The following is a 14093-nucleotide window of genomic DNA, read 5'->3' as shown; positions in this document are numbered from 1 at the left end:
TCAGGTAGGCCCGCCCTACAATTAGAAAATAATGAAGTAATACCATCACAAAATGTGATGTGCTATGGTGCATGATTTGCTTTTCTTGCCAGATAATTTTGTCAGCACTGACACACAATATGGACCTTCCAGCCACATAATTCCAGTGGCCCTGCTCATAAGATAAAACTAGCACCAGCAGCAGCAGTGCGAGTACTGCTTACGTATAGACCTGACCCACTTCAAGCAGCAGCAAAGGTTTACTCTGCGCTTAAGTTGTGCTAGTGGTTGGTGATGGAAGGCATTGGCACCCATTTTTGGGGGAATCAGAAATTATATGTCATTAATTATCAGACTTTGAACAGTAGAAGAGAGACACAAGCAGAAAAGGGAGAACGATGAAGGAGAATAGGTATACAGTGACAAAGGGAGAAAATAGTGATGCAAAAAGAGCCTCCAACAAGCATTGGCAAGGCAAAAAGGTTGAGCTGATAAGTCACTCCACAGTCATTGTCCTTATGACCTAATAAATAAAGTACGGAAGGAGCTGTCTATAATTTGGGGCAGGGACTTAAATCAGATGCTCTGTACGCAGAGTACTAATACAGTCTGTGGCATTGTTGATGAAAACGGTGATCAGGTAACCCACTTCCCCCACACTACAGTTGGGTACTGTCTAAACGACACTTTTTGTGGTTTAGACCTTGCCAACGATTTGCTGAATCCCCCCATTCCACTCACACCTACCTTTATTGGTAGAGGCAGGCCAAGTGCAATTGATTTTATCTTTATCTCATTGATAGCGGGAAAGAATCTACTTGATTACAAAACCCATGATATCATGATTAGCGACCATTATCCAATCAGCATTACTCTAAAACTTATCAACAATCGTGTGAGCTTTAACATCAAGACGACTTTAACTCAAAATAATCTCACTTTAGATAGATTGAATGGTTATTCGCTACAGTGGGAAACGGTGGATCCCCTTGCTATTACTGCAACACTGGTCTCAAATTTGCGCCCAGTGTTTGATAAATGCCTCGATCTAGCCACTACTAGTGAGGGCGTCTTGGCCAACTTTTTGATATTGATAGCATCAATAAGAGAAATCCTATTTGTTAAGACAAAAAACGGTAAAACAAGATTCAAGGTATGGTTCGAAAACTCCTGTACGAAAGCTTATCAGAGCCTAAAACTAGCATTAAATGAAAAGGACAGATCTCCTACGGAAATCGCGGCACTTAGGAAAACCTACAAACAAGTACTAAAGATTAGGAAGAACAATCTGAAAAAAGATCTGTGGACTCAAATACACAGATCATCTTCTCTGTGGGATAGTGCCGCTTCCTGCAAGGTCGTGAAGTCCCCTTTTTTAACAAATACAACGGTTAAGCCCAGCATCGATGTTGCGATTGATGAACAGTTGTGGGTTGAGTATTTCAAGCGGATATTCATCCTTCCTCACTCTGCAACTCAATCGATTTTGCCTGACCCAAACCAGTGATCTTTCCCGCTGCTTATTAATATAACACATGAGGAGGTGGACCTGGCCCTGATGGCAAGTAAAAACGGTAAAGCGCCAGGCCCTGGCGGGGTTCCGATCGATTTATTTAAACATAACATGGAACTTTGGTCCCCAATCTTAACCAGGGTCCTTCAGGCTTCATGTGCTGTGGGTCTTATCGAATCATGGTCCCAATCAATCCTTGTGCCTATATTTAAAAAGCAGGATCACCAATTACCATCTTGCTACCGCCCTATATCCCTCCTGGATTCTTTGGGGAAAGTAGCTGGCCGTGTCATCCTAGAGCGCCTCCAGCAGTGGGCTACAGACAAAAAAGTCCTGTCTGACATGCAATTTGCATTCCGAGAGGACCTGGGAACAACAGAACAAGCCCTTAATTTATCACTGCTAATTGGTAAATATGTTAATGCGAAAGGGGAGGCCCTCTATATGGCATACGTTGACCTGTCAGCAGCATTTGACTGTGTCAACCATGGCAAGCTCTGGACCATCTTAGCTGATATGGGAATAGAGATGCCCCTCCTAACATTTCTGCGCAAATTATACACAGGCGCCACAGCGTGAGTTAGATACAGCGTGGGGGGCGAGCTAACAAAGTTGTTCAGCGTAGAGCGTGGGGTAAGGCAGGGTTGTGTCCTGGCCCCGTTTTTATTCAATCTTTATACCAACGGCCTGGAAAAAGCTATGGTCACGGGGAGCCAGGACCTTCCCGCTATAAACAAGCGCCCAATACCGATCCTGCTCCACGCAGACGACAACGTAATTTTAGCCCACACACCCATGGAGATACAGCGTGCCCTCGCAAAATACCACACTTTCATGGCTAACCTTGACCTCCACGTTAATATTAAGAAGACGTTTGTCATGTCTGTAGGGTCGAGGATTAAGAACACTTAGCCCATGTACATTGATAATCAAAAATTGGAGAGCACCATTTCTTATCCCTAACTGGGCATTGTATTCAACCATAAATGCTCCTGGAAGTTTGCCATTGAGTCTAGGAAACTCACTTTTAAGAGGACAATAGCGTCCCTGGTCAATTTTGCTAATAAATTAGGTAGGCGACCAGCCCTCGAACTTCTAGAAATCTATAGGGCAAAATGCATTTCAAGTGCAATATATGGGGCGGGTGTGTGGGGATTCGCCAAGAGAATGGTTTCCTAAGATTTCTTCTGGCTCTCCCTCAGGGTACGTTGACATATGCATGTCACTTGGAATTGGGTTCCCCATACATAACAGACCTGATAAGGATTGAACCCCTACTTCTTTGGCACCGCATATGGTCGTCTAGTGAAACCACTCTGTACCGGGAATTCATAGAAGATTGTATCTCTCCCGATAAGGCTCATAAGATCGCCTGGATTGCCTATATTAGGAAATTCCTTAGCGATCTGGGAATGCTTCAGTATTACTCTTCCCCTATTTTAATTGCTGCAATCCCAAGGAAGCAATTTAAAAAGGCATGCTTGGCTCATCTAGAATCTCTAGTGAGGTCTCTAAAACTACTGTACAACACTCACTACAAATTCAAACATCATTGACGGTCCAGCTTTACTTAACTTTTAGTCTTTCGGGTTATGGAAGATTATTGTTAACTAGGCTCAGACTAAACATTTTTCACCATCTGGTCACTTTTCCTAAAACGAACACCTGGGAGAAATATCCTCAAAATTGCTTTTGTGATGATATTTCTCCCCAAACAACGATCCATACAATAATATTTTGTAAATTCTATCAGGATCTGAGGAAGCAGTGGCGTATTCTCATTTTAAAAGTCAATGGCCTACGTAGGTGTCGCCCAGCATTTCTCACCCTCAAATTTCTAGAAACTGAACCCTTTGCCAAATCTATAGCAAATTTTCTGAAATTGGCGATTAAGCACAGGCAGAACTTGGAGTAAAACTTGTTAGCACCTCTCCCGACTAAAAAATGCCGGTTTAATGTCCCCATTTTGCTGCGTTTTTGCACCAAAGCTGGTTGATCGAATTTTTAAATTTTCTGATTTAATTTATCGGCAGCTTAATTTTATTGTATCGATTAACTGTCTAGGCACACTGCACTCTATGCCCGATCTGTAGTAGCTTTTATGCCAGGAGTCAAAAGTGCTTTTTACTCGAGTAACGGAATATTGTACATATTTTATGATATTTGTTTTTAAAATGTAATTTTTTCTAGTAATATGTAAATGCACTGTGCTTTTATGGATGTTTTTCTCTACAACCGAATAAAGCTCGATTTGATTTGATTTGATTTGTCTCCACAGGCGTTGATGGGGCGAGGTACTCAATGAGTATTCATACAAGCAGTCTGTAACCCGTCCAAATCACGCATTGTGAGGCCCAATGGCACATGGACATGCGTCACGACTTCTGCCACTTAGGAAAATGAGTTTGCTCTGCAACACCAGTAGTTTTGCTTTACCTTTTGCAATCATTGGCCTACATGTTTCAGCATGAAAAGTAAAATGCAGGAATGTGAACAGACACCTCCTATTAAGATACCTACAATCCCTAGTGTTGATGACATTTTGGGATTTTTGTTGATTTCGATACTCACTTCTCCCTTTAACTGCACACATGTCCCAAAGGTGCACGGGTGCACTTGAAGGGAGAGACCTGTGCTGACAGGTCAATGCCAAAGGGATGAAGCTCTCAAACTCAACTAATTTCTCTCTTCTTATGCCAAAAAGAGGAAACTGCTGTTATGAAATAGATTATGCAATAGCAAATGTGTGCGAATGCAATTCAGAGCGGAAGACGGACAAACGAACAGACTTTTCACAGTTGATTAGGGGCCACATGTACGACTGAAGCATTTTGCGAGTTACTAATTGCGACTTTTTGTGACTCGCCATAAGGAACTCACAAAATAGCGATGTACTAATGTGCCTCAGACACATTTAGCGATTCCCATTGGGGTCGCAATTGAGCTACCTCATCAATATTCATGAGGTCGGTCACAATTTGCGACCCATTTGGAATTGCTGGAGACATGACGCTTCACATGGTAAGGAGACCTGCTCGGCTGCTGTTGAGAGCAAGTACAGCCACTCCTGCTGGTGTAGAGGGATGCGCCATTGGAATCATAAAAAACAGAGGGATGGCGGCCTGCTGGAGACAGCAGACCACTGTGTCTATGTTTGCTTTTAGATAAAGCAATGCTTTTTTTCTTCTCAAATTCAGCTTGTTTTCCTTAAAGGAAAACGGGATGCATTTCAAAAAGAAAAATGAAATGTTTTTGTTTTATTTTTAGGTCTCGCCTACGCAACTTGCATGAGCTGCATAGGAGGATCTTCAGCCGTCGCTATGGTCATTTTCAAGCGTACACTCATGCTTGTGGCGGCATCCACCTTTCGGCAGCGAGCAGGGGCGCACCACAAGCATGTGTGCAGTGCTTGAAAATGAGCAGACTGCGTGCCCATTGCACGCAGCACTCCCGGGCTCTCTCTCTCGCTTTCTCTCTCTCTCCTCTCACTTTCTCTCAGTCTCTCCCGCTTTCTCTTTCTCTCTCTCTCCCTCTCTCTCGCTCTCTCTCTCCCCCACTCCCCCACTCCGCCTCTCTTTCTTTCTTACTCTTTCCCTTTCTCTCTCGCTCTCTCTCCCTCCCGCCCCCTGCAGGAAAAACCATGTCCATTTCTTCACTAAATAGTCCTGGAAAGTACGCAGTAATAACCGCACACAAAGGATGCAGAATTACCTTGAACTTTTATGAAGACTTACAAACTTGTGAGTGTCCTGACATTTACAGACTCCGACTTAGCCCTTTCCTACTCTGCACATGGCCAGAGTTTTACTTTGACAATTGGTTGAAGTCACTCCCAGGTTGTATGGGGGAGTGGATGGGCTCCAAAGAGGGGGCAGACGTGAAGGAGAACGGGGTTCTGTACAGGGAAAAATGTCGCAATGTTTCCCATTGGGAAGAAAAATCCAAAATGCGCAATCGCTCACCATGTTGTATGTCTCCAGAGCAGAGATGCGTGTTCCGCATAATAATGAATGAGCGAAAAGGAGATCGGTAGACGCGTCACATGACACTTCTATTAGTGCTCCTTGAAGCATGTGCCTGGTGCTTCTAATCACCCTGTGGGCTTTTCCCTTCTGTGGTTTTATCGCTGGTCCCCACGAGTGTGGAGGGACATGCATGAGCGGGTTTGTCACACATTTCGACCACATACTTTCTAACCTGCTTTGAGTGCGTAAATTGCTCTACGACACACCAGACGGAATCAATGCAGGCAAAAGATACAAGCCGTTGTAAAGTTTGTGGACAAGTTGAAATACCACATTCGGTGAAAACTCCGGCCCCTACTGGGTGATGGAGTCAAGCAGAGGTTTCTGCCCAACATAGCACCGTGGAGTAGTATCTGACAGTAGGACTTGTTTGTCTCAGAGAGGGGCGTGCGCCTTTACTTTGCATGACTGGAATGTGGATCTTAACAGAGAAAGTGTGCGTGTGACTCCATGTTACTGTAAAACTGAGGTCTGTTGGTATTCACTCACGCACAGGCTCTGGCTCAGGACACTTTTATTGCATCACACACTGTACAATAAGGTGTCTCTGCTTTGCATATTTAAGTCCCAAGAATTTTTTACAAGCACAAGAAAAATACAATTTGTTTTTTCTGCATAATTAATACAAGCATTGGCATAGCCAATAGGTCTCGCCTTTGGGACCTTATATGTATTAAGCCATGCAACAGTTGATGTTGTTGCACCAAGGATATTGTGCTGCATAACTAAATACTTATAAGGTCCCAAAGGCGAGACCTATTGGCTATGCTAATGCTTGTTTAAGAATAGGCAGTAGTCTGTAGGACTATGGCCTGCTTTGCCTGCTCTTAAAAGACGTTTTTGCTACCATTCACATAGAGGATGGGGTTCCGTGGGGACCCCTTTCTCTTTGCGACTGGCTTACCACCTACTTGAAGTATGCGGTAAACTGAAATTGTTTTGCAACTGCATTCCTGTCGCAAAACAATCGTACATTCCCCTGTGACCTGGTCTTAGGAAGGGGCGCCCTTGGCGAGCCCCTTCCTAATACTGACTAGCAAACCCTATATTGCGAGTCGATAATAGGTCACCAACTTGCAAAACAGGGTTAGTACATGCCAAAAGGGGTTTTAGCGGTCACAAATGGCCTGATTCTGTATTAGCGACCACTAAAACCGGTCGTACATGTGGCATTAGATTCCTAGTGTGTGACCAGGACCTTGGTGCCAGGGGATGGGTCTGTGCTGCGGCAGAAGGACGTCTGTCTGCCTGCAGGGTTTGGGTCTCCTTTCTTCAATAACATTAATTAAACATGCAAAACTTGGTAGGGCTGGGGGCTCTTTCTATGTCCTTTCTTATGCTCTCCCCACGTGGCTCGCCTGACATATTTTTACATTAAAAGCATAGGGTCCGATTCACAGAACTAACTTAAGACAAACAGCCTGATTCATCAAGCTGATATGCGCTCGCAAAGGGCCAGATTCTAAGAATCTGGCCCTTTGCGAGTGTGATTTTTGCATTTGGGATTCATCATCCCAAATGCAAAAATCGGTAATAGCGAATTCGCTATTTTGCGAGGAATTACATTTAAGGAATCTCTATTTGAGATTCCTTAAATGCAATTTATCATCCATTTAAAAATTGCGAATTTCTCAATTTCGGCCCGCTATTTACCGCGAGGTCAAACCTCGTGGTAAATAGCGAAAATCTCAGAAAAATGCTTTTAAAAGCATTTTTCTAAGTTGCATGTTGCACACACACATGTCCTTTGGACATGTGTGTGCGCAACACCTGTTTCAATTTGCATTTAAGGGGTGCTACAGGGTGTCCTTTGAACACCCCTGGCACCCTTTAAATCGCTATCTTATTTGCGATTAGCTAATTGCTAATCGCAAATAAGGAATACTCCCCATTCATTCCTATGGGCCTTTTGGCCCATAGAAATGAATGGGGAGTTATTCCTTATTTGCGATTAGCAATTTGCTAATCGCAAATAAGGATTGTGTAGGAATCGCAAATCTTTTTGCGATTCCTACATTATTCCCGTTTTGCGAGTCTGTAATAGCGATTCCTTATGAATCGCTAATATAGACTCGCAAAACGGGTCTATGATGAATCAGGCTGAAAATCCTAAACTTACTACCATTTTGGTATTCACAGAAGGCACTTACTCATTTCGGTATTCACAGAAGGCACTTACTCATTTCGGTATTCACAGAAGGCACTTACTCATTTTGGTATTCACAGAAGGCACTGACTCATTTCGGTATTCACAGAAGGCACTTACTCATTTTGGTATTCACAGAAGGCACTTACTCATTTTGGTATTCACAGAAGGCACTTACTCATTTTGGTATTCACAGAAGGCACTTACTCATTTCGGTATTCACAGAAGGCACTTACTCATTTTGGTATTCACAGAAGGCACTGACTCATTTCGGTATTCACAGAAGGCACTGACTCATTTCGGTATTCACAGAAGGCACTTACTCATTTTGGTATTCACAGAAGGCACTGACTCATTTTGGTATTCACAGAAGGCACTTACTCATTTTGGTATTCACAGAAGGCACTGACTCATTTCGGTATTCACAGAAGGCACTTACTCATGTTGGTATTCACAGAAGGCACTTACTCATTGTGGTATTCACAGAAGGCACTTCACAGAAGGCACTTACTCATTTCGGTATTCACAGAAGGCACTTACTCATTTTGGTATTCACAGAAGGCACTGACTCATTTCGGTATTCACAGAAGGCACTGACTCATTTCGGTATTCACAGAAGGCACTTACTCATTTTGGTATTCACAGAAGGCACTGACTCATTTTGGTATTCACAGAAGGCACTGACTCATTTTGGTATTCACAGAAGGCACTGACTCATTTCGGTATTCACAGAAGGCACTTACTCATTTTGGTATTCACAGAAGGCACTGACTCATTTCGGTATTCACAGAAGGCACTTACTCATTTTGGTATTCACAGAAGGCACTTACTCATTTTGGTATTCACAGAAGGCACTTACTCATTTCGGTATTCACAGAAGGCACTGACTCATTTCGGTATTCACAGAAGGCAATTACTCATTTTGGTATTCACAGAAGGCACTGACTCATTTTGGTATTCACAGAAGGCACTGACTCATTTCGGTATACACAGAAGTTAGGCCTCCTAAGTTTAGGACTCCTAAATGCCTTCTGTGAATACCGAAAGTCTTAAAGTTAGGATTTTTCTCAGTTTAGAAGTAGTAAAGTTAGGAGTCCTTAATGCCTTCTATGGATACCAAAATGGTAGTAAGTTTAGGATTTTGTCTTAAGTTAGTTCTGTGAATTGGGCCCATGGTTTTTAATCAAATGTGTCAGTGTCTGTTGGGTGCGTCTGAAAGTGGACATGTGTGCCAGGTTTTGGGTTTTTCTGCCCACCTGCCACCCTCATCCTCCCCCCCTGAGACTCCCAACCAGGCGGGTAGCTTGTTCTGATGTGCTGAAGGCCAGGGGCTGATTGTGCAAGAGCTGAGGCCTGCCAGGTCTCTCGGGAGCCCCTCCAGGTGAGAGCTGCCAGGACAGAAATAGCCTGAGGCCAGATGCTGTTTTTGGAACATGAGGCAGCACACAGCTCATATGACCTAGGGGGTCCTTCTGCCAGAGCAGGAGCCAACGGTTTCTGTGTCTGTCTCTCAATCCTAATACCCTTGTTATGAACCACTGACTGCAGCTGTGACAGCGAGCAGCCCCTCAAGAAGGCCTCTTTTACTGTGCATTCTGGGACATGTAGTCCCAACTTTCAATGCAGAAACATAAGGCAAAACTAAAAGCATCAGAATGCAAAGAGTAAAATCAGGTCATAGAAAGCTACTCATTGCAGACCTGGAGAAACACAGGAGCTCTGAAACCCCAACACCGCCCTTGAAGGACCAGACCCCATAAGGAGTGGGCTTTGTGGTATGTTCTACGACACACATTCAAGCTACACAAAACGGCAAACGGATGTTTTAGTCTATAACACGTCTGGCCTTATTGTCTCATTGAGGTTTGTTTTGCACAGAATTCTGGGGCTTGAAGTTTTATATTCATCATTAAAAACAAAAGGCCCGATTCACAGAACTAATTTAGGACAAAATCCTAAACTTACTACCATTTTGATATTCACAGAAGGCACGTACTCATTCCGGTATTCAGAGAAGTTAGGAGTCCTAACTTTACTACTCCTGAACTGAGAAAAATCCTAACTTTAAGACTTATGGTATTCACAGAAGGCATTTAGGAGTCCTAAAGATAGGAGTCCTAACTTTACATCTCATAAACTGAGAAAAATCCTAAATTTAAGACTTTCGGTATTCACAGAAGGCATTTAGGAGTCCTAAAGTTAGAAATCCTAACTTCTGTGAATACCGAAATGAGTAAGTGCCTTCTGTGAATACCAAAATGGTAGTAAGTTTAGGATTTTGTATTAAGTTAGTTCTGTGAATCGGGCCCAAAGGCACAAGTGCCGCCTCAAGACTATTAAAACACTGACTCACCTGTCCATGCAAGAGCTCTTGGCTTTGCCAATGTGTGTTTCTTTATAAGCAAATGACTGACATTGGCCGGTCAAATGCCAGAAACCCTTTTTGGATGTATGTTTAATTAAGTAAGGCGCAGCCCCTGCTCATGGCTGGTGATGTCATCCAGAGGCTTCTCAATTCTCAGCGCCCATTGGACAATGTCTTTAGCCATCGGCACTTTTCATCCTGTGATTTCTTTTACCCCATGCTGCTTTGGTGCAGGCGGGCCCTGCAGCCAGACCTCAGCATCTGGGCGGCCGCTGGGGGTGTACCGAGGACGAGTGAGATGGCAGGAGAGCAAAGACCCAGAGGGGAGGGTAAGGGGGAGGGGAGATGAAACAAGCAGGGATTGGTGCGTGACTGTGAGAAGAGGCAGGGCCTGACAGACGTAGAAAACTAGGGGGCATATTATCAAGAACAGCGATAAAATTATCGCCGCTTTAGAGCCAACTGCCGCTAAAGCTGCGATAATGAGCTTGATAATATGTCCTGGAGAATTCCAATAGAAGCCCATGTTACCACCAGAACCTGGGCTGCAATGGGAATTCACAAGGACATATTATCAAGCAGATTATCGCCGCTTTGGTGCAGTGGCGGCTGGTGACATTTGAAAGTGGCGGGGCGGAAACTGATAATCATACATCACCGTAGCGAGCGAGCGTAGCGAGCGAGCCCGAACCCCCTAAGGAGGGTTCGGGGGGAATTCCCCCCGAGAAAATTTTGAAAAAATAGTGGAAAAATGGTGCATTTTCAAGCAAATTTGAGAAAGTGGGAAGGTTAATAAAGCAATTGTGAAAGTGCAGGTATTACATTATTGAAGAGCTGTCATATAACATAGGTAGCTGGTTATTCAGTATAACCACAGAGCTTCATAACAGGCTATGCCAATGAAAATACTGGCTGCTACCCGCTGTTATGGCTGACAAATTTGAATAGCGGCTGCCCAAATCTATTTACAAGCCACAGGTAATAGAGCTGGAAAATTCAAATGCTTTCGACGGTGGACCAAAACATGGTTTATAGGATGTGGCCTTGCCCTAACAATGGACCACATAATTACTACTGACATATAAAAATAACTATAACAATTTGCACTGCAGGCGAATTTAAATATTGCAAATCCAAATGTGTTTACACGATACAGTTGATGCGCATTAAAATTCCACAGACCAAAAAGTAACTGTTTACTAGACCTTAAGAAGTCTTGGTCAGAACAAATTTTATTAATCAGAATTTGTAGTGTAGAAAACAGTTCCTTTCTGTGCACCTTAAATTACACAGAAAGCATTGTAAATGATAAAAGCGGAAAAATTTGCGGCTGCTGGCTAGTACTGTGTTTTTCTGATTCGAAAGTGCGTCATGGCTTGAAACACCCATCCCTGGGCAGTGCAGTGGGGCACCTCGAGGCGATTTCAGCCTGTTATCACTCCATATGAGAAAGCCTCCATACCTATCCTCCCCAATCCCCTACACCGAGATAGAGGACAGATACGGCAAAGCCTTCTGAGACACCAACAGGCCACATAAATACTCTACTGTGAGCCTAGCTCTCTGGAACACTCGTTGAATGTGGGAAATGAAATTGGAAGCAACCCAGGAGAAGCAGTGGGAGCTTTTCACGGGCAAGGCCAGGGCAGATATTAAGCATGTATTGGTCCAGTTTCTCCCAGAGGGTGTGCACTGTGTTTTGTTTTAAAACAAGACTAAAATACATACTTTAAACGTGATCACCTCGGCTTTTGCCCAGGCACACAGGCCTTTCATAGGCCATGCTTTAGATCCCCACAGTTCAGTATTTCCCAAATTTATGTTAATTGTTCGTCAACAAACGCAGTAAAATGGGATTTTGAGCCAGGAATTTGCTAACGTTCTAACCTCACATTCATTAACCCACACAGCAACCCTCCATGCATTTTAATATGTCTTACACAGTTATATTTATGTTATAAACCTCACAAGGATGAAATGTGGAGCCAGGCCACATCTAACTATCCAACTCTGCCAAGGGCCCGCACCACTTTCAGAATAAGAGTTACTCTTAGAGATGACAACACCCCCACCATCCCATCCACAGGCTAGCCCACCCCTGTCTTATTTTGCAGAGTTGTGCACACTTTAAAACAATGACGGAGGCACATGTGGGTAGAAATGTGGTGTATAACCAAAAGAGCCTCCAGGAAGCTCCGATAGCTTGGAGTTCAAATTGCTTATTCTCGCTGATGCTGTTCCTAAGGCACTCAACCCCACAACTTAAAAATTAAAAAAAAAATATTAAACAGTATTCAGGACATTTGCTCCCACCTAGATGTGCCCAAAAGCTAATTCAAAAGCATCCTACTGGGAAATTACACGTGTTTTTATAACAATATATCCTTAAAAAGAAGCGAAAATGCAGCAATAATAATAATTTTAAAAAACGCTTTGAAATCCTAATGGTGTTTTCTAGTGTTAGACGTGTCAGAACTTGTGCAAGCAGATGCCGCCTAAAAGTGATTATGGTGTTTTAACAAATTACCAGGGGACCGGTGCTTCCCGCATTGCAGGAATTATCCATTTCCCAGCGTTTCACATCAAAAAGCCTGGCGGATTCACCAGCCCTAATCCCTGCTGGGCTCTCTCCGGTAAATATATATAGAGGCACATCGGTCGAAAGAAGCAATACGGGCCACACCTCCTCATTTAAATCTCATCATACTCTGATATGCATCTGCTCTTCTATGAGCCTGTATGTAAGGTATTCTTGGATGTGTAGTCAATTAAATCCAAAGAAGGATGCTTCTTATGGTAAATGCCCAATGTAAGCTCACCTTGAGCCCCAAGGAAAGGTGCGCTTCTAAATTCGAAAAGCGCGCTCCACATTTAAGTCCATATTGAGACTCCGTGGCCCCCTGCAATCCCGGGGTGGTGTGACTTTTATTAGTTGGAATCATCACTGGTGTTTATTCTCTGAGGGTTCCACATAGGCAACAGTTAAAAAAGATGCCACATAATGCGCTAAGCTATTTGTCCAGGATGTGCCTACAATCTTTCTCTTGGGCATTACCGTAATGTTAGCCCCTCCAACAAAAAGCCTGGTCATTGTTTTTAAGTGCAGCTCGTAGAAGACGCATCTAGTACAGAGGGCAGTTCTCTACATGTGGACAAAATTAAATACATACATGAATACACACATAGACGTCACTTTTCGGATCCCACTATTGAGGTTTACCTGTTTGGGTTAGTGCAGTGGCCCAGATGTCGTGGGTTTATTGCACCAGCTCCTTTAGAGCTGCACATGAATGAATGAGGGCGATGATAATGATGTATCAGGAGCTGCGAGATTTAAAATTGTTCCCTTATAAGCTAAATGTATCATGTGATTGATTGGGGTAAGCAAGGTTCAGAGCTAACAGAGCACTATTTGTAACCTGATTAGCGTAAGGAGCCTGGGATGTCCCAGCACGTTATTGCAGTCTTTGGAGAAGGCTGGAAAGAGATCTGTCCCATGGGGGCAGGAAGAGCACTGTGCAGGACTGAACCGAGCAATCACTGCAATACATTATCAAAACAGCGAGCAGACACAGCGGTGCAAGCATCATGAAAAAAACACACAGCTCTGTCTGACAAATTTCTCTCTATAAAATCTACTTTGCACAAGTCATTTAAATAAAAAAGGGAAAACCAATTTTCTTTTAAAGGAACAAAAAAACATTTGCAATTAATTTTTTTCGGAGCCCAAACTGAACAGTTATGTCCAAGGTGGGGTGATGAGTCCAACTTAATCGTAATTGATCCGTGAAGGTGTGCGTGGCCCGTGCTGGGTTTGGTAAAATTACCTCACCCTGAGGGTTGTAGACTAGAGACAGCAGACACATACTTGTGCTGTGATTTGCCAGTAGGCCTGCTGTTAAGCGGTTCTATGAAAGAGAACAGAATGACAGCCCCGGGCACCATGCCTTTTTTTTACCTGTCAAATGCAGACAATGGCAGGTACAATACTGGGTATGCACCTCATGTGCCCACTCTTCACTAGATGTTCGGAATTACTAGTGGCACGCATTTTCTGTAAAAAAT

The sequence above is a fragment of the Lissotriton vulgaris genome, unplaced genomic scaffold (assembly GCF_964263255.1).
Source record: "Lissotriton vulgaris unplaced genomic scaffold, aLisVul1.2 SCAFFOLD_2262, whole genome shotgun sequence".
NCBI classification, from domain to species: Eukaryota; Metazoa; Chordata; class Amphibia; order Caudata; family Salamandridae; genus Lissotriton; species Lissotriton vulgaris.
Note: the sequence above shows the minus strand (reverse complement) of the source record.